This window comes from Schistocerca piceifrons, chromosome 11, assembly GCF_021461385.2.
Source record: "Schistocerca piceifrons isolate TAMUIC-IGC-003096 chromosome 11, iqSchPice1.1, whole genome shotgun sequence".
NCBI classification, from domain to species: domain Eukaryota; kingdom Metazoa; phylum Arthropoda; class Insecta; order Orthoptera; family Acrididae; genus Schistocerca; species Schistocerca piceifrons.
The window spans coordinates 17,582,147-17,609,563 of NC_060148.1; the positions used below are offsets into that span (position 1 = coordinate 17,582,147).

The window sequence follows — 27,417 nt, forward strand, 5'->3', positions numbered from 1 at the left end:
CACCAGGGATCTTTGAGAGAGTGCGGCAGAACTTTACGTGCCATTACCGTGCATGTGTTGACACTGCTGGCCATCACTTTGAACAATTACAACGAGCTAAGATATTGTTCTGCAGTGTACGCTGTATATGCCCACAACACAATAAATTTCCATTTCCAACCATTGGTTCCCAGTCTCAATACAGTTGATTGTGGACCCACTGTTCCAATCTGACCCAAAAGGTTTGAGGCACCCTGTAGACATGGGTCTTCTTATGATGTTTCTACACATCACTAACTACTGCTTAGAATCTTATCAGTTCCCAGTTTTGTACAACCATTTAGTGACTGTCATTGCAGTTTGAGACTATCTGTTTACACGGTTCTGCAGCTCAAGGCATAAAATACCAGCCCTGCCAGTCTTGGTAATAAGCTTTGTCCATAACTGACACTACATTCACTTTTCTATAGGTTGCATCATAAGTCTAAATGACAGATATAGATACAAGAAAGTATAAAATTGAAAAAAAGTTAATGCAATAAAGGAAATGCCATTCAATGTGATTGCACACTAGTTCACTTCTGTATAGATTACTCAAAGGAACACGCAGGTAACTGGACCAACGAAGCATTCAAAGAAGTCAGAAAACGGTGCTAGTGGCTACCATTTTAAAAAATGTTAGTCTCACTGGTGCATACAACTACTGACCTACATTGCTAATGGTCATCTGTTGTGAAATAACCCAACACATTTCATGCTCATGTCAGATTACCTCCTTGAAGAGAAAGTATCCTGCTTGCAGGAACCAATACGGATTTTACAGCAAAATGTATTAATATAAGCTCTCTTCATTCATCCATGACAACCAGGAGTCCATGCTTAGTAGTAGCTCAGATGACACCACATTTCCTGACTCTAGAAGGCACAAAAAACTGCTGAGTGGGATCGGGTACCCGCTAAAGTGATTAAAACAATATGTGGCATAATAGCACCTCCCCTATCTAAAATATTCAACCAGTCTTTTGAACAGGAATGATTTTACGATGTTTTTAAGTATGCCAAAGTCAGATCTTTGTTCAAGAAAGGGTCGAGGAAAGACATGGGAAACTATCAGCATATTTTTGTTCATCCAGCCCTAACAAAATTGCAACAGAAAGTAGCTGCAAAACAGATCAAAAATTTTACTGTAAAATATGATGTTATTACAAGTAACCACTTTGGATTTCAACCAGGAAAAAACACTCTGGATGCAGTGGCTAACTTTATTCAAAAGATAGGCAAATCACTGAGTCAGAGGAGTATAGTTGCAGGTATCTTCTATGATCTCACAAAAGCATTTGACTCCATGAACCATGTGTGGCTTATCTACAAATTAGACAAATATGAGGTTAAGGACTATTTTCTAAATTGGCTAACATCATAGCTACACAACAGAAAACAAAGGGTAGCTATTGCCTCAGATGCAGTGGATTATTAATCTAAATGGAATACAGTATCACAAGGTGTGCCTCAAGAGTCCATTTTGGGGCCAATCGTGTTCCTATTCTATGTAAATGACTTACCCTTAAATATAAATTCCCCATCAGTTCTGCTTGCAGATGACACTTCTGTTTTAATTGAAGATGATAATGCAGAAAAAAATTCTGAGTTCCGTAATAAGGACACTGGATACCTTAGAATACTGGTTCCAGTTAAATTGGTTGACACTTAACGTTGCAAAACCCCATATGTTACATTTCAAAACCAAACATTCAAAATGTGTGGAACTTCAAATCTGTCATTAGGTATGGGATATTTTTCTGGGGGATTCTTGAATACTGAAACTGCAAAAGAAAATTGTCCGATACATGTGTACTGCACAGCACAGTCTTGTTGCCCATTATTTCAGAAACTGCAAATCCTCACTGTTCTCTCAATATACATCTATGAAATTATAATCTTCCTACACAACAGACAAAAGTTATTTGAGGAGAATTATTTTAACCATACACATAACACAAGAAACAAAAATAATTTTATGCTACCCACACACAAGTTGAAATTATATGCACATACACCACAGTATATGGTGATGACAATATACAACAAATTAATGGGCAAAAACATATTTAATATGAAGCCATAAATTTGAAAAATGATTCAAATGGCTCTGAGCACTATGAGACTTAACTTCTGTGGTCATCAGTCGCCTAAAACTTAGAGCTAGTTAAACCCAACTAACCTAAGGACATGACACACATCCATGCCCGAGGCAGGATTCGAACCTGCGACCGTAGTGGTCGCTCGGCTCCAGACTGTAGCGCCTAGAACCACACGGCCACTCTGGCTGGTCAGAGAAATTTGAAAAACAAGACTACAGCATATTCTGTGGGAGAAATGCTACTATTCAACAGAAGAATTCACAGAGGGTGAAATGATCATTTGAGCAAGAGGCAATTAAGTGTTAGACTTTATTGTATGTATGCATGTATGTATAACAAAATTGTATTATTATTATGATGCTGTCAATTAACATCAGCTGTTCTTTGTTTATGGGGAAATTTTACCACAATTTGACATGGCTCCTGTAACTGAATCAACTGATTTAGATTATGTACATTATGAGACAAATAAACCACAATTCACAATTCAGTACATTTCTGCACTGTCATCTAGTGAACAAAATGCAAGCTTCTTGAAAACTGGAACAGGTCTGTCACTGAACTGAAGATATCCCAGTAAACAGAACCGAGTAAGCCATCCTCAACTTGGAGAGATCATCAGATGCCAAATGGCTGATGGAAAGATCAAAATTACTGTCAATTCATTATCATTCTGCAACATCATATGAACCATTAAATAATGTCAAAAGACCCTTGAAAACTTTTCTATTCCAAGGGAAGTTGCAATGAGAGGAAATGTTAGCAGAATGTAAGAAGACCTGCAAAGGATCAACACCTGGTGTAAAGAGTGGCTGAGCTGTCTTTCAAAATACAGAAATGGCAATATGAGGAAATAGCCCTCTATTTTTAAAGTAAATCACTGGCAAAATACCACTGGAAATAATCACAAATGTAAAATACTAAAAGGTCCATAGCCACAGACACTTAATCATGTATTATGTGGTGTTGCTATCTGGCAACAAACCATATATTTATGTATAGTGTTATAAGCACGATGTTGCCATCTGGCACAGACACGGTCTGGCTGGATTGAGCTAGGCTGTGGTTAGCACAATTATGTTGCTGAAGTCTGAGTGGGCGTAAACATGCGTGACAGCAGCTGAAAGAGTGAATTATTTCTGCCTCTTAGTTCATATCTAGTTAAATTTTTAAGGTAAATAGAATGATGCTTAGTGACAGCAGAGATTATGTTTCCATATCCCTGTAAGTGACTGATTAATAATTAATCAATATTTTCAGTTCATTGTCATACACCAACAAATCTAAGACATTTTTAAATCAAAATTTCTATGATCAGCCGGTTACCCACAGATATTTTTTTTTCAATAGAATTGGTTTCCTAAAGAAAACCCATTAAACAGAGGGTTAATATTGAACCACCACACAACAGTAATTGTACGGATACACTGCAAGAATCCTCAGAGCAACAATATAAACCTTAGTTTGCGTGACAAGATGGCTTAATACACATACTTCAAAGTGTGGTTTCTTGGAAGGATATTTGTGTTGAGCTAACATTTTACACAGGAAGCTATAAACCTGAGCAATTCATCATCATCAACAACAACAACACTATCCAGTCAAAAAAATATCTTACCCTACTATTTCTCTAATGACTTATTCTATGAAGTCTTTAAACATTTTGGAAATGCTTTCTCCCTATCCACTTTACTCCTCAGTGCAGACATGTAAGCAGTAGTGAAAGCATACAGGCATTTAGCTAACAGTTACAAATGACATATACTGTTTTTATTACAACCATATTGTAAAGTACATACAAATAGACTTCCTACATTCACTTTTCCCCAAACTCACTAGAGCACATTAGGTGAACCTGGATCTAAGAGCCTCATTGCATACAGTGAAACCACAAATTGGTAGTAGTGGAACACTAAAGTCTAGCCAAGAGAAAGCTGAAGCAGTCATGCTAAGTAGAAATAGACAAGAATGCTACGGCTTACAAATAAAAATGTGAAAAGAATGAAATTTTCACTCTGCAGTGGAGTCTGCGCTGATAGGAAATTTCCTGGCAGATTAAAACTATGTGCCAGACCAAGACTTGAACTCGGGACCTTTGCCTTTCTTGGGCAAGAGCTCTACCACTTGAGCTACCCAAGCACAACTCACAACCCAGCGTCACACTCACAACCTAGCCTCACAGCTTCAATTCTGCCAGTACTTCGTCTCCTACCTTCCAAATGTCACAGAAGCTCTTCTGCGAACCTTGTAGAACTAGCAGAATTGAAACTGTGAGGACAGGTCGTGAGTCGTGCTTGGGTAGCTCAAGTGGTAGAGCACTTGCCTGTGGGAGACAAAGGTCCCGACTTCGAGTCTCGGTCCAGCACCAGTTTTAATCTGCCAGGAAGTTTCAAAAATGTGCCGCTCTGAAAGTGTCCACCTCATGTATTTCTGGAATTACACAGTGACATAAGTGGAGGGAGACTATCAGGCCTGGAACACTGACCTACATATAACATTCAAAATTAATACTCACTACAGCAACTATTTTGTGTTACAGCAGTGAAAACTGATAGGTGTCCATCAACAGGTGTAACTAGCAGTGACAATACTTGTTTGTTGTTAAAAAACCCATATCTGTATGGTGTGTGAATCGGAGAGGTTCTAATTGTCTGCCTGTAATGGTCATTCACATACCTGTTTCATTGCCTCTCCTAATTAATAAGGCTAGGGAGATGAGAAGGAAATGTTGCTGAGTGACAGAATTATGTTACAAGTGGGGAATTAACTGTGTCCTAACTGTTTTGAAAACTGTCACAGTAAGAATAAAATCCTACCATGCAGTAGTCTGGCACACTTAGAAGAATATGCAGTGGCAGCAAGACAACAATGGATTGGCAGCTAAGGTGCATCTGGACACCACTGCCTGCATTGAAGAAATGCTTTACCTGTAGTCATTATCTACATCTACATCGATACTCTGCAGATCACATTCAAGTGCCTGGCAGAGGGTTCATCGAACCACCTTCACAATTCTCTATTATTCCAATCTCGTATAACACGTGGAAAGAATGAACACCTGTATCTTTCCGTACGAGCTCTGATTTCCCTTATTTTATTGTGGTGATTGTTCCTCCCTATGTAGGTTGGTGTCAACAAAATATTTTCGCATTGGGAGAAGAAAGTTGGTGATTAGAATTTTGTGAGAAGATTCAGTCACAACAAAAAACACCTTTCTTTTAATGATTTCCAGCCAAAATTTTGTATCATTTCTGTGACACTCTCTCCCATATTCCACGATAATACAAAACATGCTGCCTTTCCTTGAACTTTTTCGATGTACTCCAACAGTCCTATCTGGTAAGGATCCCACACTGCACAGCAGTATTCTAAAAGAGGACGGAGAAGCATAGTGTAGGCAGTCTCCTTAGTAGGTCTGTTACATTTTCTAAGTGTCCTGCCAATAAAATGCAGTCTTTGGTTAGCCTTCCCCACAACATTTTCTATGTGTTCCTTCCAATTTAAGTTGTTCGTAATTGTAATTCCTAGGTATTTAGTTGAATTTACGGTTTTTAGATTAGACTGATTTATCGTGCGTCCGAAGTTTAATGAGTTCCTTTCAGCACTCATGTGAATGACCTCACACTTTTCGTTATTTAGGGCCAACTGTCACTTTTTGCAGCATTCAAATATCTTTTCTAAATCGTTTTGCAGTTTGTTTTGATCTTCCGATGACTTTATTAGTCGATAAACGACAGCATCATCTGCAAACAACTGAAGACGGCTGCACAGATTGCCTACAAAATCATTTATATAGATAAGGAACAGCAAAGGGCCTATAACACTACTTTGGAGAATGCCAGAAATCACTTCTGTTTTACTCAATGACTTTCCATCAACTACTATGAACTGTGACCTCTCTGACAGGAAATCACAAATCCAGTCACATAACTGAGACAATATTCCATAAGCACGCAATTTCACTATAAACCGCTTGTGTGGTACAGTGTCAAAAGCCTCCCGGAAATCCAGAAATATGGAATCGATCTGAAATCCCTTGTCAACAGCACTCAACACTTCATGTGAATAAAGAGCTAGTTGTGTTTCACAGGAACAATGTTTTCTAAACTCATGTTGACTGTGTGTCAATAAACCATTTTCTTCGATGTAATTCACAATGTTCGAACACAATATATGTTCTAAAATCCTGTTGCATATTGACGTTAACGATATGGGCCTGTAATTTAGTGGATTACTCCCACTACCTTTCTAGAATACTGGTGTGACCTGTGCAACCTGTGGAAAGATGGGAACAGATCTTTCATCGAGCGAACGGTTGTATATGATTGTTAAGTATGGAGCTAATGCATCAGCATACTCTGAAAGGAACCTAATTGGTATACAGTCTGGATAAGAAGACTTGCTTTTATTAAGTGATTTAAGTTGCTTCACTACTCCGAGGATATTTACTTCTGCGTTACTCATGTTGGCAGCTGTTCTCGTCTTCTTTTGTGAAGGTATTTCGGAAGGCTGTGTTTAGTAACTCTGCTTTGGCATGCAAAACTCAAGAAAGCCTTTACAGAGACACACCAAATGATGCAGGAATCCTAATGGCGATGAGTGCTTCAGCCATAATCAGTGTGACAAATGGTTTAAAAATGCCCAGACAGAAATTCTGTCTGGGCACGACGACACTCGTGAGGAGCATCAACAAAATTGTGCCAGTCGAAGACTGAACGTCTGAGAGATTGCATAAGAATGTGATATATCAGTTGGATCATGTCATGGAAGCCTGACACAGCATCTTGGAATACATCATGTTGCTGCCAAGTTCGTCGCACGGATCATGAGTCAAGACCAGAAAGATCTTCACCTCACAATCTGTGAACAGCTTTTGTATCGTGCAAATGAGATTGAGATTTTCCTTACCAGAATCGTAACTTTTGATGAGATGTGGATCTACGATTATAATGTTGAGACCAAGATTCAGTCTTCACACTGGGTCCAGGAAGGTTCTCTGAGACCAAAAAAAAGCTCAAAAGGTCAGGTCAAATTTGAAAGTCCTGCTGATAGTTTTCTTTGACTTTGAACGACTAGTTCATCATGAATTTGTGCCACTGGGGAAAACTGTTAATTGATGGTACTACCAAGGTGTGTTGCAGAGCCTGTGAGAAAATGCGAGAAGGAAACAACCTGAAATGTGGTGAGACAATTCATGGCTCTTACATCTCGATAACACACATGCACATTCATTCGTGTTGGTGTGTGACTATTGCACAAAAAATAAAATCACTGTGCTGCCTCATCCTCCAAACTTTCCCGAACTGGTCGCTGTGGGCTTTTCTTATTTACAAAGTTGAAAACCCCAATGAAAGGACGAAGAATTGCAATGATAGACAAGGTAACAGGAAATTCAGAGATGACGTTCTGCACGATCCAGCAAGACTGCTTGCAAAAGTGGAAACGGATCTGGGAGCAGTGTATCAATTCCAGAGGAAAGTATTTCAAAGGGGGGCATACACAATAAGTAGTAAATGGTAAGCATAGAAAAATTCTGTGTACAAAGTTCCATAACTTTTTGACCAGACCTCGTCCATATATGGAAAAGTTTCAGAATATAGACAAATTTATGTTTTACCTAACAATATTTTGTGGTTCTCATTGGTAGATTGAAGTTAGCCAAGTGTGACTGCTGAAGGGCAATAATTCTGCAAACTTCTATTTAATGTGAAGAATATTACATGAACTGGAGTACTAGAAATTCTTTTGCCATAGCTCAGACTTTTATCTAACAATGAAGTCAGATATTCAAGCATGGTTTGAAAAGTTCTCAGAATCACCAGCACTAGCACAACAAGTTGTTCATGTGATACTCATTAGACTGTTGCCTGTAAGCACGTGCTACATCATTGCTCTTGGAAGAGAGCTGTGGTGGCGACATGGCTCTGTTGTTCCCGCATAGTGATTTGTGAAAGGGGGGGGGGGGGGGGAGAATACAGATTCGAGCAGTGATTAACTACTTCGTAAAGAAAGGTATGAAAGCAAAGGAGGACATTCATGGCAATTTCCTGAATACACTGGGGGACTCTGCTCCTTCATATTCAACTGTTGCCAAGGGGACAAATGAATTTAAATTTGGGCAGGAGAGCTCAGATGAAGATCCGCGCAGTGGTCAGCCAAGATTGTCACTACTCCAGAAACCATTGCAAAAGTGCACAAAATGGTCATGGAGGAGCACCAATTGAAAGTGAGTGAAATTGCTCACGCTTGCCAGATGTCATCTGAAAAGGTATATCACATTTTAACTGAATAATTAGAAATGAAAAAAAATTATCTGCAAGATGGGTGCCATGTCTCTTACATGGGATCAAAACTGCATGTTGCGGCCATGGAAAAATTATACGAATTAAGGTGTGAATTGTGGCCACACCCACCTTATTCACCTGATACAGCTACGTCCAACTTCCATCTCTTCTGAAAACTGAAAATTTTTCTCGGTGGACGAATATTCACTTCAAATGAAGAATGACAGCCGGAGTTGACAACTATTTTGTAGGCCTGGAGGAAACTCATTTTCGAGATGGGATCAAGGCCTGGAACATTGTTGGGCCCAGTGCATACAAGGAAACTACATTGAAAAATAAAAAAAAGTTTCAGTGATGTAAGTACTTTTTTTCTATTCTGTTCCAAGAACTTTTCAAACCACCTTTGTAACTAGAGCTATAAATAGGCAATTTCCCTTGTGTATCCATTGTAGATTTTGAATATTAGGCTCCATGTTGACGGACATTTCACCTGGATCAGAACTGAATTATTTTTTGAGGACACAGGAAATAGGAGTGAGGGAACTGATATGCAGTTAATTAAACTCAGCCCACAAACACCAGAAATGCCACACTAGCAATCCTGCCAGGATCTTACTGACATTAGATTGATATCACAAACTGTAATGGATGAGCATGGTGATCAGTGGCAGTATGAGGAGTTCAACCTGTATGTGAGACAGTGGATGTGCTACTCAGCTTGTGGCGTCGCAACTAGTGCGCGATCGCCCATTTGTCTATGAAAAGCTTTACTTCAGAATGTATGTGGGCTGCAATGTAAGCCGGTGGAGTATTATACGATCAGTAATGGACGAGTTGTGTCCTGCAGACTGACGTCACGACCATCTGTTGCAGCTGCACGTGTGAAAGCAGTGGAGTAGCGCTGGCAGGCCACTTACACTATACGAAACTAAAAATATTAATAACTAATAAAGGAATAACCTGAGGAACATCATATTTGATGTACAACCTTCTGTTGTGAAAACAAATAATATGTCAAAGTCTGAGATCAAAAATAGTTGTATTTTGGAAGTTAGTAAAATTCCATAAAAAAAACGTAATTTTCCAACAGTCAAGAATTTAAATAAATACAGTGATGTAATAGTGCACCTTCAGTGACTATGTACGATGATCTGATAACACTTTCAGTGTTCATATATAAATTTGGAAAGTTTTTAGTTTCAGAAAATCTCTGTGACTTTTCTATAATAATAATTCCAAGAATTCTAAGTAAATGTGTGTATTATGTGTTAGGGTACGTGTGAATCAGAATGCGTGTGTGAGAGTATGTGGGACGTTCAGCATTATTAAAAATCAGTCATGTAATTCTCTACAGGAACTGGCAAGCGTTCCACCTCTGTAACGTGGGAATGAATCCACTAGTGGTTCCCCTACTAGTGAATGTCGGATGTCCAAGTATGTATGCTTATGTATAAGACAGCCAGAACATTCACGACTACATAATAAATTTCCAGATATAGAGTAAAGCTTATAGTTCATTTTGTTTTGTTTATTTAATTAGAGAGTTTTGTGTTACTTAATTTGATGACGTCAATGAGCCTAGAGAAGTGATTGGTGCTTGCTAGATTTTGGCGCGAGCCGCGTCCTAAAAGTGAGTTCTCATTGGTCGTAAGTGCTGACAGCCAATGAGAAGCGAGATGGTTGGCTGCCTAGCAAGGAGATATAGTTTTGAGTGTGGGAGAGTGAGAGGGGTGTTGCGAGCTAGCTTTGATTGGAGGCGGTTATGCTGGATGTGACTTTTCGCATTATGTGTAAGATGAAGTCTTGGGATGACTTCCGTGTTATGGTCCAGTGTTAATGGTATCTGGTAGTGACCAGAAACTGTTTATGAAAACTTTAGAGTGTTGTGATAATTCGTTCCGACGAAAATTGCGAGTGAACTTTGAATTGTATAGCATGGCGGTACTGAGTATATTCTTACTGAGTACTTTTACTAAACACAACCACTGAATATCGTGAGCAGAAGTAATTGGCTGATCATTGACTGTGTTACAAGTAATTGGTTTCGGACTTTGGGAAGGTAAAAGTTCTGGCTGTTTTTAGGTATGGTGATAACTGTGAGCAGAAACTTTAGTAATTTCGTAATGTGTGCTGATGATCTTGCTTAACGGCAATAAAGATCTATTGAAGGTTTAAATTAGAACTTCATGTTTAAAGTACGAGTGACATCCCCTTTCCGAATCATTTCTTTAAAATACATAGACAATTTTCAGCAAATTTTACTTATAGCGGCCTCCGGCGTGTAGCTATGAGGTTACAGTTTCCTCAACACTGCTTTTCTGTGATCTCATAAGTAGTTGCAGTCAGGAGTTTACGTGCGAAGATCTACCGCTGTAAAGAGGTAGGTGAACAAAAATTATAAAAGAAATTGTATTGCAGCAGCAACGTAATAATCCGTCGCAATTGGTGCATCGCACGCACACATGTAAAAAATCCGATGCAAGCTCATCTCTACATCAAGTGTGGCTCAGTTCCTCTCTCACTGCACCCACTGGAACTCTTAGCAAGTTTGGAGTGGAGTTCACAGTGCCAGCTGCCCAGATAAAGGTGCGTGGTTCAACGGTGCTGACTTCGAGGTGGCGGGACTGTTGCCCTTGCAGAGCACACAGTGAGAACACTAGCTAGCTAGCTTGCTTTGTTGAGGCTGTCCAAACAACATCGTGCTGTCTCTGGTGCATTCAGAACCTACCATGAGGGGACACAGTACTCGCTCTAATTCTTGTCAGGTGAGGCACTGACACTTGTTGCCAGAAGCAAGTGGTGGCTTCACACTCTGAACCCTATGTGCGAGGGATCTTCCAATAACTTGTTCGGCTGTTTTGCAATCGAGGAGGCCACATGTATATGACAGACTGTGAAGGAGATTAAAAGGAGGATTTGTTTCCTTTGTTTGACAAAATAGAAAGTTTTCTAAAAAGATCAGGAACTGTAGAAAGTTACAGTAACAAAACTGTAATTGACAAGGTATGTGTGGGATGAAATGACGAGGAATCTAGTACATATGGTAGTGAGTCATGAAATGAAAAAATACCAAGTTGGGTATAGCGTATATTGTTCAAATATGACTAATCACAAGCTTACAACTGAAAATTAATATCAGAAATGGGAGCTAATCTTGATAAATTCAATTATGATTATAATGAATTAAAATCTAAATTTATTAAATTAGAAGATAAGTTAATTATATGGAATTAAAATTGATATACAATTTCGTACTAGTGAATTAAGAAATAAAATTAGAAAATAGTCAATTAAGAAAAGATATTAAAACTGATATTAGTCAATTACAACATGATGTTGAAATGACTGGGCTGGAGGTAATAAATAAAACTCGAGATAATTTTGTAAAACGTAAGGAAAGAGACAGAGGATTTATATGTAGCTTGTAAGAAAGTGCATAGTTTCAGTGTTGACACCACTAATGCTATGGCTGATTTGAGAAAAGAACAAGCTGAAGACATCTGTTCACTCAGAGATGAAATTTTAAAACAAAAGATTCATGTGGGGCAGCATGCAAGAATCAATCAGTAGTAACTGAAAATTTACCTAATAATTTACGTCAAATGAAGTCTGGAGTGACTGAGTAGGTAGAGGAAATAGAAAATAAGTGTGTAATGCAAACTGATAAGCTCAAATCCTGTGTAGGAACCAATTTCAGTAAAACTCAAGGAACACAATAAGAATTAACAAAAGGGTAAAGATATTGGAACCTGCTATACCTTCTCTAGAAAACATTACATATCTAACTAAACAAGGGATTAGAAAGCAACTGAATCAAGTTAGGAAACACATTTTAAATTAAATTATTGTAGTTAAAGATACCACCTTAGAGGTAGAGGAATTAAAACTACACAATTTTGTTCCCTACAGTTTAGCTGGGCATTTGCATCCTGTAATATTTTTGAAGTCATTCCAGGATGTATTCCCAAAAGGATGGACTGAGGAATGGAAAATTATATTTGCTGTAGATTATTTATAAGAGGTGTTGCAGCACACTTGGGATTTATATTTCATGAATTACAAGCAGCTTTCGAGAACCAATTTTGGACGGAGGGTACTGTAAGTAAGATAAGCTTAGATCTAGGGGAAATTAACTGTGTGCTAATTGTTTTGGAAACTGTTGTATTAGGAATGATATGTGATCACAGTAGTCTGGAGTGCTAGGGAAAGATGTACCTGACCTTAGTGATGTGGGCGGTGATAATGGACAAGAAGCCAAGGAACAACCAGGTATCACTGCTTCTGTAAAAGAAATATTTTAAATGCTCTGTACCCATTAGTCACTGTATTGTATAATCAACACACTGAATAACAAAAACATCACAAGGTTCACTATATGCTTGGATCCTACCAAGTAACAAAATCACATCACAGAGGGTTTATATGTAGCTTGTAAAAAGGTGCATTGTTTCAGTGTTGACACCACTAATGCTATGACTAACTTGAGAAAAGAACAAGCTGAAGCCATCTATTTACTGAGAGATGAAATTTTAAAACAAAAGATTCATGTGAGGTAGCATGCAAGAATCAATCATTAATTACTGAAATTTTACTTAATAATTTAATTCAAGTGAAGTCTGAAGTGACTGAGTAGGTAGAGGAAATAGAAAATAAGTGTGGAACGCAAACCAGTTATCTCAAATTTTATGTAGAAACCAGTTCTTTAACAGAAGCAGTGATGTCTGGTTGTTCCTCGCCTGCTCGTCCATTACCACCGCCCACACCGCTAAAGCTAAGCACTTCTGGAATAGAGCATGGATACTAGATTACTACTAGTGCCTGTCTAGTTTTAAAAAACTCACAATTCATGTTTCTTTCACTTGAATGTGCCTATTAGATTTATGATTAGCCAATGACCTTTTTATCAACCCACATCTAAAAAGGACACTGATGTGGTTGTTATGTTATTCTAAGCTGCAACCAGTCCAAATATTTGATCTGTAACTTTCTTTATACTGAAGTCAGACACTGAGAATACTGCGGGGTCTTCCTGAAACAGCAAAAGTAAGATATCATAAACAACGTGTTATCTCGGATAGAGTGTTGTCGTCAGATGTACAAGTAGTTTCGGGTGTGCCCTAGGGAAATGTGTTCGGACCCTTGGTGTTCATGTTGTATATTAAGGACCTTGCAGACAATATTAATAGTAACTTCAGGCTTTTTGCAGATGATGCAGTTACATCTAATTAAGTACTATCTGAGAGAAGCTGCATAAATATTCAGTCAGATATCAATAAAATTTCAAAGTGGTATAGAGATTGGCAACTTACTTTAAATGTTCAGAAATGTAAATTTGTGCACTTCACAAAGTGAAAAAAATGTAGTATCCTATGACTGTAATATCAATGAGCCACTTGCTGGAATCTTACAAACACCTGGGTGTATCATTTCGTAGGGATATGAAATGGAATGATCGCATAGGTTCAGTCATGGGTAAAGCAGGTGGTAGACTTTGGTTCATTGGTAGAACACAGGGGAAGTGCAATCAATCTACAAAGGAGGCTGCTTACAAATCACTCGGGAACTGGTTCTAGAATACTGCTCAAGTGTGTGGGACCTGTACCAGATAGACCTAACATGGGATATTTAACATGTACAGAGAAGGGCACCACAAATGCTCACAGGTTTGTGAGAGTGTGTCAGAGAGATACTGAAGGAACTGAACTGGAAGACTCTTGAAGACAAATGTAAACTATCCTGAGAAAGGCTATTGACAAAGTTTCAAGAACCAGCTTTAAATGATTACTCTAGGAATATACAACAACTCCCAATGTATCGCTCACACAGGGACCATGAAGATAAAATTAGAATAATTACTGCATGTAGAAAGGCATTCAGATAATCATTCTTCCAAAGCTCCATACATGAATGGAACAGGAAACAATCCTAATAACTGGTACAATGGGACCTACCCTCTGCCATACACCTCATGGTGGATTGAAGAGTATAGATGTAGATAGACACTCATGCCCATAAATTAAGGATAATGCTGATACATGGTGAAACAATGCTCTCATGGGCAGTTTGCGGGTTTAAATCACCTCGGGGTATGACCATGTGGTGCATTTGAGCTGCGGTCGTCGCACGGTGGGGCTGGCAGCTGTCCACTACACAGAGTTTTTTTTTTTTTTTTTGGGGCGCAAAACTGCTATGGTCATTAGCACCCAGTCCGTGACTTAGGAAACAGTAAAAAACCGAAAATGGAAACCAGCAGCAATGGGAACGAAAGTCATAAAATTGGAGAAACTAAAAGCAGAAGGAAGGCTTAAAAATCCACTACAGAAAGGGGTTGGTTGTCCCCAAAAAAAGCTTCAAATAACTGACGTCATTTCACTGGCACTAATAAATTTGAGAACGCGGTCGGTTGAGCGCGGGTCATCCGCTAAAATCGACGATATATCAGGCGATAGCTGTAGACGGGAGCGTAACGGATTAAAATAGGGGCACTCAATTAAAAGGTGTCTTACCGTCCACAGCTGAGAGCAGTGGGGACAGAGTGGGGGAGGATCGCCGCTTAAAAGATGTCGATGGCTAAAAAGACAGTGCCCTATCCGGAGTCTAGTTAAAATTACCTCCTCCCGACGACGCGTTCGGGAGGAAGAGGTCCAAGCACAAGGAAGAGCTTTCACGTCCCGCAATTTATTATGGGGAAGTGTTGACCAATGCGCGTGCCATAAATGAACAACACGACGACATAAAACGCTCCGTAGATCGGCAAAGGGAATCGCTTGAATAGCTGGCCGAAGAAGAGAGACTGCAGCCTTGACTGCAATATCGGCCGCCTCATTTCCACAGATACCAACGTGTCCCGGGAGCCAGAGGAACGCCACCGAGACGCCCCCCAGGTGGAGCAAGCGCAGACAGTCCTGAATCCGGTGGACCAGAGGGTGCACAGGGTAAAGAGCTTGGAGACTGAGGAGAGAGCTGAGGGAATCTAAGCAAATAACGTATTGTATCCGCTGATGGTGGCGGATGTAGTGGACAGCCTGGAGAATAGCGTAAAGCGCCGCAGTATAAACCGAACACTGGTCGGGAAGCCGAAAGTGATTTGGGGTGTCGCCAACAATATAGGCACTCCCTACACCTAACGATGTTTTCCAGCCGTCGGTGTAAAGAAATGTGGCGTCCGTCATTTGTGCACATAGAGCAGCAAATGCCCGATGATAAACAAGTGAAGGCGTACCATCCTTGGGAAATCGACAAAGGTCACGGAGCAGGCAGATCCGGGGACGGAGCCAAGGCGGTGCTGTACCCCAAGTTGTCAAGAAGGTTGTAAGAAAGCGGAAGGAAAGAGAATGGAGCAGTTGATGGAAGCGGACTCCCGGTGGTAGTAGGGAGGAGGGGCGGCCTGCATACCCTACATCAAAGGAGGCGTCGAAAAAAATGTCATGGGCTGGATTAGCAGGCATGGAAGACAGATGGCTAGCATAACGACTCAGAAGGACTGCTCGCCGATTGGACAGCGGAGGTTCAGCAGTCTCAGCATAAAGGCTTTCCACAGCGCTGGTGTAAAAAGCTCCAGACACTAAACGTAATCCATGGTGGTGGATAGAGTCGAGATGCCGAAGAATAGACGGCCGAGCAGAGGAGTAGACTATGCTTCCATAGTCCAATTTCGAGCGCACTAAGGTGCGATACAGGTGGAGAAGGACCACTCGGTCCGCTCCCCAGGAGGTACCATTCAGGACACGGAGGGTGTTGAGGGATCGCAGACAGCGAGCCGAAAGATAGGAAACGTGGGAGGACCAGCACAGTTTTCTGTCAAACATAAGACCCAAGAATTTAGCGACGTCTGAAAACGGAAGGTTGACAGGACCTAGATGTAAGAAGAGCGGAAGAAACTCCTTACGTCACCAAAAATTAACACAAATGGTCTTACTGGGAGAAAAACGGAAGCTGGTTTCGATGCTCCAAGAGTGGAGGCGATCGAGACATCCTTGAAGACGTCGTTCAAGAAGGCTGGTCCGTTGAGAGCTGTAGTAGATCGCAAAATCGTCCACAAAGGGGGAGCCCGAGACATCAGGAAGGAGACAATCCATAATTGGATTTATGGCAACGGCAAACAGTACAACACTCAGCACGGAGCCCTGGGGTACCCCGTTTTCTTGGGAGAAAGTACGGGAGAGAGTAGTGTTCACCCGCACCCTAAATGTGCGCTCTGCCATAAATTCGCGAAGAAAAAGGGGCAGCCGACCTCGAAAGCCCCCAAGAGAACAGTGTGCGGAGGATGCCTGTCCTCCAACAGGTATCGTATGCTCTCTCCAGATCAAAAAATATTGCTACTGTTTGGCGTTTCCGGAGAAAATTGTTCATGGTATAAGAAACCAGATGGCAGTTATAAGAGTCGAGGGGCATGAAAGGGAAGCAGTGGTTGAGAAAGGAGTGAGACAGGGTTGTAGCCTCTCCCCGATGTTATTCAATCTGTATATTGAGCAAGCAGTAAAGGAAACAAAAGAAAAATTCGGAGTAGGTATTAAAATTCGTGGAAAAGAAGTAAAAACTTTGAGGTTCGCCAATGACATTGTAATTTTGTCAGAGACAGCAAAGGACTTGGAAGAGCTGTTGAACGGAATGGACAGTGTCTTGAAAGGAGGATATAAGATGAACATCAACAAAAGCAAAACGAGGATAATGGAATGTAGTCAAATTAAATCGGGTGATGCTGAGGGGATTAGATTAGGAAATGAGACACTTATAGTGGTAAAGGAGTTTTGCTATTTAGGGAGCAAAATAACTGATGATGGTCGAAGTAGAGAGGATATAAAATGTAGACTGGCAATGGCAAGGAAAGCGTTTCTGAAGAAGAGAAATTTGTTGACATCGAATATAGATTCAAGTGTCAGGAAGTCGTTTCTGAAAGTATTGGTATGGAGTGTAGCCATGTATGGAAGTGAAACATGGACGATAACCAGTTTGGACAAGAAGAGAATAGAAGCTTTCGAAATGTGGTGCTACAGAAGAATGCTGAAGATAAGGTGGGTAGATCACATAACTAATGAGGAGGTGTTGAATAGGATTGGGGAGAAGAGAAGTTTGTGGCACAACTTGACTAGAAGAAGGGATCGGTTGGTAGGACATGTTTTGAGGCATCAAGGGATCACAAATTTAGCATTGGAGGGCAGCGTGGAGGGTAAAAATCGTAGAGGGAGACCAAGAGATCAATACACTAAGCAGATTCAGAAGGATGTAGGTTGCAGTAGGTACTGGGAGATGAAGAAGCTTGCACAGGATAGAGTAGCATGGAGAGCTGCATCAAACCAGTCTCAGGACTGAAGACCACAACAACAACAACATAAGTGGAGAGAGCAACAAGATGGTCAACTGCAGAACGATGCTTTCGGAATCTGCATTGGGCAGGTGTTAAAAGACTGTGGGATTCCAGCCACCACGCTAAACGGTAATTCACCATACGCTCCAAAACCTTACAGACACTACTCGTGAGAGAAATGGGGCGATAGCTAGAGGGGAGATGTTTGTCCTTTCCAGGTTTTGGAACAGGAATGATGATAGCTTCCCGCCATCGTCTGGGAAAAGTACTGTTTGGCCAAATTCGATTATAAAGGCGAAGGAGGTAACGCAGACTATGGGTTGATAAATGCAGCAACATTTGGACGTGGATTCCATCCGGTCCTGGGGCGGAGGAGCGAGAAGAAGAGAGTGCATGTTGGAGTTCCCGCATGGAGAAAACAGTATTGTAGCTTTCGCGATTTTGAGAGGAGAAAGCAAGAGGTCGCACTTCTGCTGCACGTTTCTTCAGGAGAAACGCTGGCGGGTAATTTGAAGAGCTCGAAATCTCAGCAAAGTGCTGACCCAACGAGTTAGAAATTGCGACGGGGTCCACTAACGTATCATGCGCGACAGTGAGCCCAGAAACCGGGGAGAAACTAGGCGCGCCTGAGAACCATCGAAGCCGACTCCAAACTTCCGAGGAGGGAGTGAAGGTGTTACATGAGCTACTAAAGAATTTCCAGCTTGCCTTCTTGCTATCGCGGATGACACGACGGCATCGCGCATGGAACTGCTTATAGCAGATACAGTTGGCCAAAGTAGGATGGTGGCGGAAAATGCGGAGAGCACGTCGCCGCTCACTTAGTGCATCATGGCATGCCTCGTTCCACCAAGGAACTGGGGGGCGCCGGGGCAATTCGGAGGTGCGTGGTATTGAACGTTCCGCAGCTGTAAGAATAAAGTTGGTAATACGTGTGACCTCATCGTCAACGCTGGGAAAGTGACGGTCATCGAATGTCGCTAGAGACGAAAAAAGTGTCCAATCAGCTTGGGCAAACTTCCAGCGTCACGGGCGCATATGTGGCAGTTGAGGCTGCAGTCGAAGGACACATGGAAAGTAGTCACTTGAGTGTGTATCATCAAGGGCGAACCATTCGAAGCGCCGAGCTAGCGGAACAGTACCGACCGCAAGGTCCAAATGAGATAAATTTGTCGTGGAGGCAGACAAAAATGTAGGGACCCCAGTGTTGAGGCAAACTAGATCCGCTCGGTGGAAGACATCTAGCAATAGTGAGCCACGTGGACAAGGATGTGGAGATCCCCAAAGTGGGTGGTGGGCATTGAAGTCCCCAACCAGCAAATAGGGGGGTGGAAGCTGACCAAGAAGATGAAGGAGATCAGCTCGTGCCATTGGTGTGGACGATGGAATGTATACAGTACAAAGAGAAAACGTGTATCCGGAAAGGGAAAGACGGACGGCGACAGCTTGGAAGGAAGTGTTTAAGGGGATTGGGTGATAATGGAGAGTATCATGGAGAAGAATCATGAGTCCTCCATGTGCTGGAGTGCCTTCAACAGAGGCGAGATCATATCGGACGGACTGATAATGAGGGAGAACAAAGCCGTCATGGGGACGCAGCTTCGTTTCCTGAAGACAGAAGATGACCGGCGAGTAGGATCGTAAGAGGATCGACAATTCATCCCGATTGGCTCGAATACCGCGGATATTCCAGTGGATAATGGACATAGGGTGAACAGAAAATGGAAGAATGTGACCAAGGTTGCTGTCAACTCAACGACTGCTCAGAGCTTGCGACCGACAGCATGGAATGGCATTCAGACGAAGGCAGAAGATCCTGATCCATAGGTTGTTCAGGAGCAGCTCCTTCCACCAGCGATCGGCCGGTTGATCGGCCACCAGCAGTGCGCCTCGGCGACACAGAAGACGGCCGAGGGCGATTTCCGCCAGGTGGTGCTGTAGATGGGACACGCCTTGGTGGAGAAGGAGAGGAACTGGGTTTCTTTGTAGCCTTCTTGGAAGTATGATGTTTAGATGAAGGAGGAACCGATGGTTGGGAAGTTGCGGTATGTAAAAACTCTTCACGAGTATGCTCTTTTTTCGAAGTCTTGGTGTCTGACTTTTGGGCTCGAGATTTAGCAGAACCCGACGAAGGGTGAGCCAGAGAGTGGGCAGGAGAAAGTGGTGAGGTTGAACGGGCGATCTTTGCACTAGCCGATCTGACGACCGTGGCACTAAAGGTGAGGTCGCAAGTCTGCGTGGCCGCCTTCTTTGTTGGCCGAGGAGAAGTAAGGGCAGTGCTGTATTTTCCTGTCTGAGGCACAGTGGGCTGTCGACTGGCGAATAATTTTCGAGCAGCAAAGGTCGACACCTTTTCCTTCACTCTGATTTCCTGGATGAGCTTTTTGTCCTTAAAAATGGGGCAATCTCGAGAGGAAGCAGTGTGGTCACCCATACAGTTGATGCAGTGAGGGGATGGAGGTGGACAAGCACCCTCATGGGCATCCTTGCCACACGTAACACATTTGGCCGGATTGGAACAGGACTGGCTGGTGTGATTGAACCGCTGACACCGATAGCAACACGTAGGGTTTGGGACGTGAGGGGGAACGGAAATTATCTCATAGCCTGCTTTTATTTTCGATGGGAGTTGAACTTTTTCGAATGTCAAGAAGACAGTGCGGGTTGGGATGATGTTCGTGTCAACCCTTTTCATAACTCTATGAACAGCCGTTACGCCCTGGTCAGACAGGTAGTGCTGAATTTCTTCGTCAGACAATCCATCGAGGGAGCGTGTATAAACGACTCCATGCGAGGAATTTAAAGTGCGGTGCACTTCAACCCGGACAGGGAAGGGGTGGAGCAGAGAAGTACGCAGCAATTTTTGTGCCTGGAGGGCACTGACTGTTTCTAACAACAGGGTGCCATTCCGTAATCTGGAACAAGACTTTACAGGACCTGCAATTGCGTCGACACCTTTCTGAATAATGAAAGGGTTGACCGTGGAGAAGTCGTGACCTTCGTCAGACCGAGAAACAACAAGGAACTGTGGCAACGATGGAAGAACTGACTGTGGCTGAGACTCAGTGAACTTAAGTTTGTGAGCAGACACAGTGGAAGGTGAGGAAACCACTGCGGAAGAATCCCCCATGATTACCGGCGTCTCCGATGGCGCGCTCCTCCCTTGTGGGGGCCCTCTCTGAGGGCACTCCCGCCTTAGGTGATTGTTCACACCTCAGGTCACACCTCCCAACAAACGGACGGAGGGACCAATCGGCACTTTCGGAAGGTATCAGCTCGGGTAATCACCCCTCCCTGGGCCTGGCCGTTACCAGGGGGTACGTACGTGTCCTACCTGTCTACCTGGGGCGGGGAATTACGCGTTACCCCGTCACCGGCTACGCATGGAAGTGCGTGGGTCGGCCTTCAGACACGCACAGGGAGGAAGAAAGAGAAAGGGAAAGGAAAGAAGAGAGGTCTCGAACGCCGCAGCAGAGAAAAGGGTAAAGAGAAGAGGTAAGGAAAAGAGAAGGACAAAGGAAGGATGAAGACATACAAGCAGAGAAGGCAAAGAATGCGGTACATTTACGAGCGTCCGTCTCCGGACGTAGGCACAAACCATACTCCCAGAGGGGGAGAAAGGGAAGGAAAGAGCCAGAGGTGAGGGGAGGAGGGGCGAAGATGGGGGAGAGGGAAGGATGCGGAAAAGGAAGGTATGCAGCCCGGAAAGGAAGGAGGGCCACATTAGCTTGGGGTCCCGTGCTCGCTACGCACGTATCCACAAAAGAGTTGTGGACCCCCTGGGGGGACACAGAGGTGTGTTGGTGCATGTCAGAGTATAGTGCAGCGAGTAAATGTGCAGACATTTTCAGGCATGCTAACAGTGACTGTGTGTTGAAAATGGCTCAAAGAACACATATTGATGACATTATGAGGGGTAGAATACTAGGGCGGCTGGAGGCTGGTCAAACACAGCAGGTTGTAGCACGGGCCCTCCGTGTGCCACGAAGTGTGATCTCAAGATTATAGCAACAATTCGAGCAGACAGGAAACGTGTCCAGGCACTACAGTATGGAACGTCAGCAGTGTACAACATCACAAAAAGACTGATACCTCACCATCAGTGCCCGCAGATGGCCACGGAGTACTGCAGGTAGCCTCGCTCCGGACCTTACTGCAGCCACTGGAACAGCTGTCTCCAGACACACAGTCTACAGATGACTGAACAGACGTGGATTATTCGCTTGGAGACCTGCAAGGTGCATTCCACTGACTCCTGGTCACAGGAGAGCCCGTAAAGCCTGGTGTCAAGAACACAGTACATGGTCGTTGGAACAGCAGTCCCAGGTTGTGTTTACGGACGAGTCCCGGTATAGTCTGAACAGTGATTCTCGCCAGGTTTTCATCTGCCGTGAACCAGGAACCAGATACCAACCTCTTAATGTCCTTGAAAGGGACCTGTATGGAGGTCATGGTTTGATGATGTGGGGTGGGATTATGATTGGTGCACGTACACCCTTGAACGTCTTTTACAGAGGAACTGTAACAGGTCAGGTGTATCGGGACGTCATTTTCCACCTTTTCACGGGTGCACTGCGTCCCACCTTCCTTCTGAGGGATGATAACGCACGGCCCCACCGAGCTGCAATCGTGGAGGAGTACCTTGAAACAGAAGATATCAGACGAATGGAGTGGCCTGCCTGTTCTCCAGACCTAAACCCCATCTGGAATGCTCTCGGTCGACGTATCGCTGCACGTCTTCAAACCCCTAGGACACTTCAGGAGTTCCAACAGGCACTGGTGCAAGAATGGGAGGCTATACCCCAGCACCCGCTTGACCACCTGATCCAGAGTATGACAACCCATTGTGCGGCCTGTATACGTGTGCATGGTGATCATATGACGTATTGATGTCGGGATACATGCACAGGAAACAGTGGCATTTTGTAGCACATGTGTTTCGGGACAGTTTTCTTAACTTATCACCAATACCGTGGCCTTACACATTTGTGTCGTGTGTGTTCCCTATGTGCCTATGCTATTAGTGCCAGTTTTGTGTAGTGCCACATGAGCATGAGTGTAGATACAGAAATGCTCAAAGCTGTTTATACCTTTATGTACAGGACGTACCATAATTAATGGTGTAAACACCGTGAGTTGAATGTACACAATATTACAAGCAAAAACATTTGAGTTAACATGGGCTCTAAAATGCATACCAGTGCCTTAAGAGCCATGACTACTTGTTTAACAGAAGTGCTCATACAGCTCCTTAGGTATGCACTTAAGAGTGCATGTTTACTGGACTATTTTTCTTGTTTTGGTCCATAGTAGCTCCTCAGAAAATATGGAAAGAAAAGAGCTTTCAGTAGAAAATATTTGTTTCAGAGTATTGATGATGAAGCACTCTTAGCTCTTAAGGTCTGCATTTTGTAGGCCATGTTTACTGAGACTTTTTTGTGTCTAGTATTGCGTACTTTTGACTATACGCTTTTACGCCATTAATTATGATACACCCTGTATGTGTTATAACGATGTGATTTACGAGGTGGATTGGTGGAAACTATAATGAAATAGAAGAGGTGACAGAACAAGCTTTCTATATTCTTGCTGTATCCTGCTACTAGTGTGTGTGAGAGTGAGTGGGCGGAGCTTAGTGTCGCTACATGTGTTGGTTCAAATGGCTCTGAGCACTATGGGACTTAACTGCTGAGGTCATCAGTCCCCTAGAACTTAGAATTACGTAAACCTAATTAACCTAAGGACATCACACACATCCACGCCCGAGGCAGGATTCGAACCTGCGACCGTAGCGGTCACTCGGTTCCGGATTGAAGCGCCTAGAACCGCACGGCCACTCTGGCCGGCCGCTACATGTGTGTACTTAAATCCACTGCCAACTGTATCGGAGCAGGCCGAACACTAGAGGCCACCTGTAGGATACCTGCACCAGGCACGGTCTCTGCCACACCATCTATATACATGCAGAGCAATGTTCACCTAGCCTCACTATGTTTTAGTTTGTATCACTCACATAAGTTGTTCTGTGTATCACTTAAGCTGCGCCTTCTGTAGGATTGTTTCATCTTGGTATGTGTGGAGTCACGAGAGGCTTGCTCTTCTTACTGTCCAGAGGTTTATGAATAGAGTCATATTTGTGATACCTGGATTGGTTTCATCTATTACTCAGTTACTCACGACTGGCAACGAGATTGGAACAGTTCCCGCGTGTGCAGTCTTTAAGTGTAGTTTCATCAGGTGTAGACATTATGGACACCGTGCTACCGTCCCTGACTGAATGGCTGACTTCAGCACTGACCACCTTGTCAGCTTCCATTGACAGATAGGATACAATTCCACTGGTATACCCACCCACTTTTCTTCTGTGCGATGATTTGGCCAAGGATTGGGGAGCTTACGTAAGAAAGACTCAGACTGTATTTTTTTTTGCTTTCAGTGTGACAGATTTGAATTTTTGCAAAGCCTTATTCCTCTCGTGGATTCCACCTTGGGTGTATCATTTACTGTGTCAGCCTGCTCCTTTACAAGAACTGGCAGCTCTTACTTTTGATCACACCTGCAGTTTATTGTTCAGTTACCATCGCAAACGAACATACATTGTAGTGGCACACCTTGAATGCTACCGATGTCGCAATTGTGGTGTCACAAGGATTAGGCCTGTCCTACCCCTCATTAAATCAACCAAGACTTATACAAATAATTGTAAGAACAGTTATTATTACCATGTTCTTTAAGTTTGTTTTTGGGTTTTCAGAAATACTGTGGGAAGAAAGTTTATTTATGTTGCAGATAATGTGGGGGACGTTGCCCAACGATCACCACGAAAGCTCGACGTTGCGGCAAGTGGGCGAGGAATGAAACAAATGCTGCAAACTACCGCGAGCCATGGGAGACACGTCAAAGGAAGAGATATTCTCCTTTCCCTTTGTAAACAGATCGATCGAGCCTTGAAAGGTTCACGTAAAACATATAGGCGGGTGACACATTAGGTGGGATCCGATGCCTGTAAACTTCCACAGTTATTAAAAAGTTGTTAAACGGCAAAACCCATAGTTCATCATTTGTATAGATAAAAAGTTGTAAAGATATAGGAAAGGAAGAGTTGTGGCGTCAGAATGAAAAGTGATACATCACTCGGCAACGAAGAGGGACATAAACAGTGGGCGTTACGTGGTGAAAACAAATCAACTGATAAAATAGTAAGTCTGTAATTAAGCATAAAGCCACATAACACTGCACAAGAAAACCGACCTGTTATACAGGGCAACAAAAGTTCACTGCCTTAGCCGTAAGTGTCAATTTATCACTAACGCCCATAATGACTATTAGGCAAACTCTATGGTACATAACACAATTATCTGTTTAGCTCTGGCCAACGAAGTCCACCAGGTTTTTGTCTGTGAAACAGCCCCTCCCCCCTCCATTGGCAGACGTTTTGCAAATAGCACAATCTCTTGAAGTTTCTCTGGCAGCAGGTGACCAAATTGAGGTATGGGGCAATGTAGCAGTAGTGTCACAAGATGTGCCCGCTAGGATGACAGATAGTTTGCACAAGGAACTGACAGTGGCAGTGGTAAATGTGCAGGACCAGTGAAGAGCACCAGGTTTAAGCAGGTTAGTCATTATGTACACCATGCTATCAGCCCACATTGAACGGCTTACTTTGGCTCTGACCACCTTGTCAGCTTCCATTAACAGACAGGGTACGGTTCCACCAGTCTATCCACACTTTTCCTCCGTATGATGATTCAGTCGAGGGTTGGGAACCTTATGAAAAAAAGACTCAGACAGCAGTTTTTGGCTTACGGTGTGACAGCCTCAAATTTATGAAAAGTCTTATTTCTCTCACAGATCCCACCTAAGGTGTATCATGTACTGCAACAGCTTGCCCCTTTACAAGAAATGGCAACTCTTATTTTTGATCACATGTCCAGTTTATTGTCCAAATACCACCAGAAATGAAAGCACATCACAGTAGCACGAGTTGAATTCTACTGATACCGCAGGAAGCCACACCTGTCATATAGTGTGAGGGCGGCTGAACTTCACAGCCTTATCTGTAAGTGTTAATTCATTAGCAATACCATAATACTCTTGTGCGCAATCTATGGTGCGTGATGCAATTATCTGTTTAGCTCCAGACATGGAGGTGCGCCAGAAAACTCTCTGTTGGCAGAAGTTTTGCAAATAGCACAATATTTTGAAGTTTCTCAGGTAGCTGGTAACTAAATTGACGCATGGAGGGATGTGGCAGTAACATCAAAAGACGCGGCCATTAGGATGACAGATAGCTTGCATGAGGAAGTAGCAGTTGTAGTGGTAAACATGTGGGCCCAGCGCCGAGCAAACCGAGGCCGCCACAGTGCCAGCATCAGCATTCTCTGTTTCTGTATTGTCCTTTATGTTTTGTCCAGCATGAACATTCGGCATGCCCTGAGTGCTGGGCTACTGTAATGCGTGCCAGAATAAATTCCACATTGCCTACATGTGTTGTCGCTGAAGGTTGCTCAGAACAGGAACACGGACAGAAACTTGTAACTCCAATGCTTGTGAGTTCTCCCAAGTTGTTTATCGAGTTAAACACTTGTTGCCAAGTACTCCGGCTGCAGGTCGATGCAGATGCTGCAGTGATGTTATTGAATTCTCAAACCTATGTGAGTTTAGGCTCACCGCCATTGACACTGGTCACACAGAAGTTGTTCAGTTACAGTAAACAGAACATTGTGTTGTTGGGACAGTTTGTGGCATCTGCCTATTACAAGTCAGTGGTTCATTCCATTATATCTTTGGTGGTTGCTGATTCGGGTGTTGAGAACACATTCGGGATGGATGCATTTCAGGCATTTTGATTTTTTATCACCAATATAGTTCATCTTGCGTCCGGTCAGGCACCAATTGACCACACCTCTCCTGGGTTCCATTAATTATCTGGGTGATATTACTGTCATAGGTTTCTACATCCTAGGGAAGATGGTTTACTACCATAAATTCCTGCCAGTGGCAGCCACATTGACCCATCCACTTCATGCCTTGTTATGCAAGAATGTAACTTTTTGCTGGAGCCCACACTACAAAGGTGCTTTTCAAATGTTGTAATCCAAACTACTCTCGACCCCTTGTTTAGCTACGTTCTCTCCAGACCAGCACATAGTTCTGACGACGGCTGCCTTACAGTACAGCCTCGGTGTGGTCCAAACGCACCGATATGCCAATGGCTCTGAATGACCTGTTGCTATTGCCACTAAATGTATCATTCTGGCCTAGCAGCATTAGTCTCAAGTGGAAAAAGAGGCTCGTACCATAGTCTATGCTTTTCAGAAATTTTTTTTTTTTTTATGGCTCCAAGTTTCACCTTATTACTGACCATAAATACTTGGTTTCCTTGTTTAACCCTCAGATTTCTTTCCCTGAAAAGCCCACACACTGTCTACAATGCTGGGCACTCTTCTTGTCTCACTACAATTACGAAATGCATTCTCGAACTATGTCTAAACATGTCAATGTGCACATGTCTAAACATGCCAATACGGATGCTTTGGCCCACCTTCCTTTCAGTCCTGATCCCAACTTTGATCATGAAGAATTGCTTTGCTTCCATCTTGGTACTGAAACACAGGCTGTTGTTGAGTGTGCCCCAATTACGAGCACGTGCATACCAGCTGCTGTTGCTGCTGACCTGGTTCTCCATCAGGTGGTTCAGTTTGTT

General features: G+C 42.9%; 1 protein-coding gene across 6 annotated transcripts in view; it reads right to left on the reverse strand.

The window, feature by feature from the left end:
* LOC124720077 (zinc finger protein 83-like) overlaps positions 1-27,417 on the reverse strand; it is a 96,171-nt gene that overhangs the window by 55,580 nt on the left and 13,174 nt on the right. Inside the window, exon 4 of one of the 6 annotated variants that reach the window (XM_047245350.1) lies at positions 12,625-12,685. The exons of 4 other annotated variants lie outside the window; for them this stretch is intronic. The gene's annotated coding sequence lies outside the window, so the exon portion shown is untranslated. Of the gene's footprint in view, positions 1-12,624; positions 12,686-13,245; positions 13,275-27,417 lie in introns of those variants that run through there. One more of the 6 variants, XM_047245348.1, reaches the window with a different exon arrangement.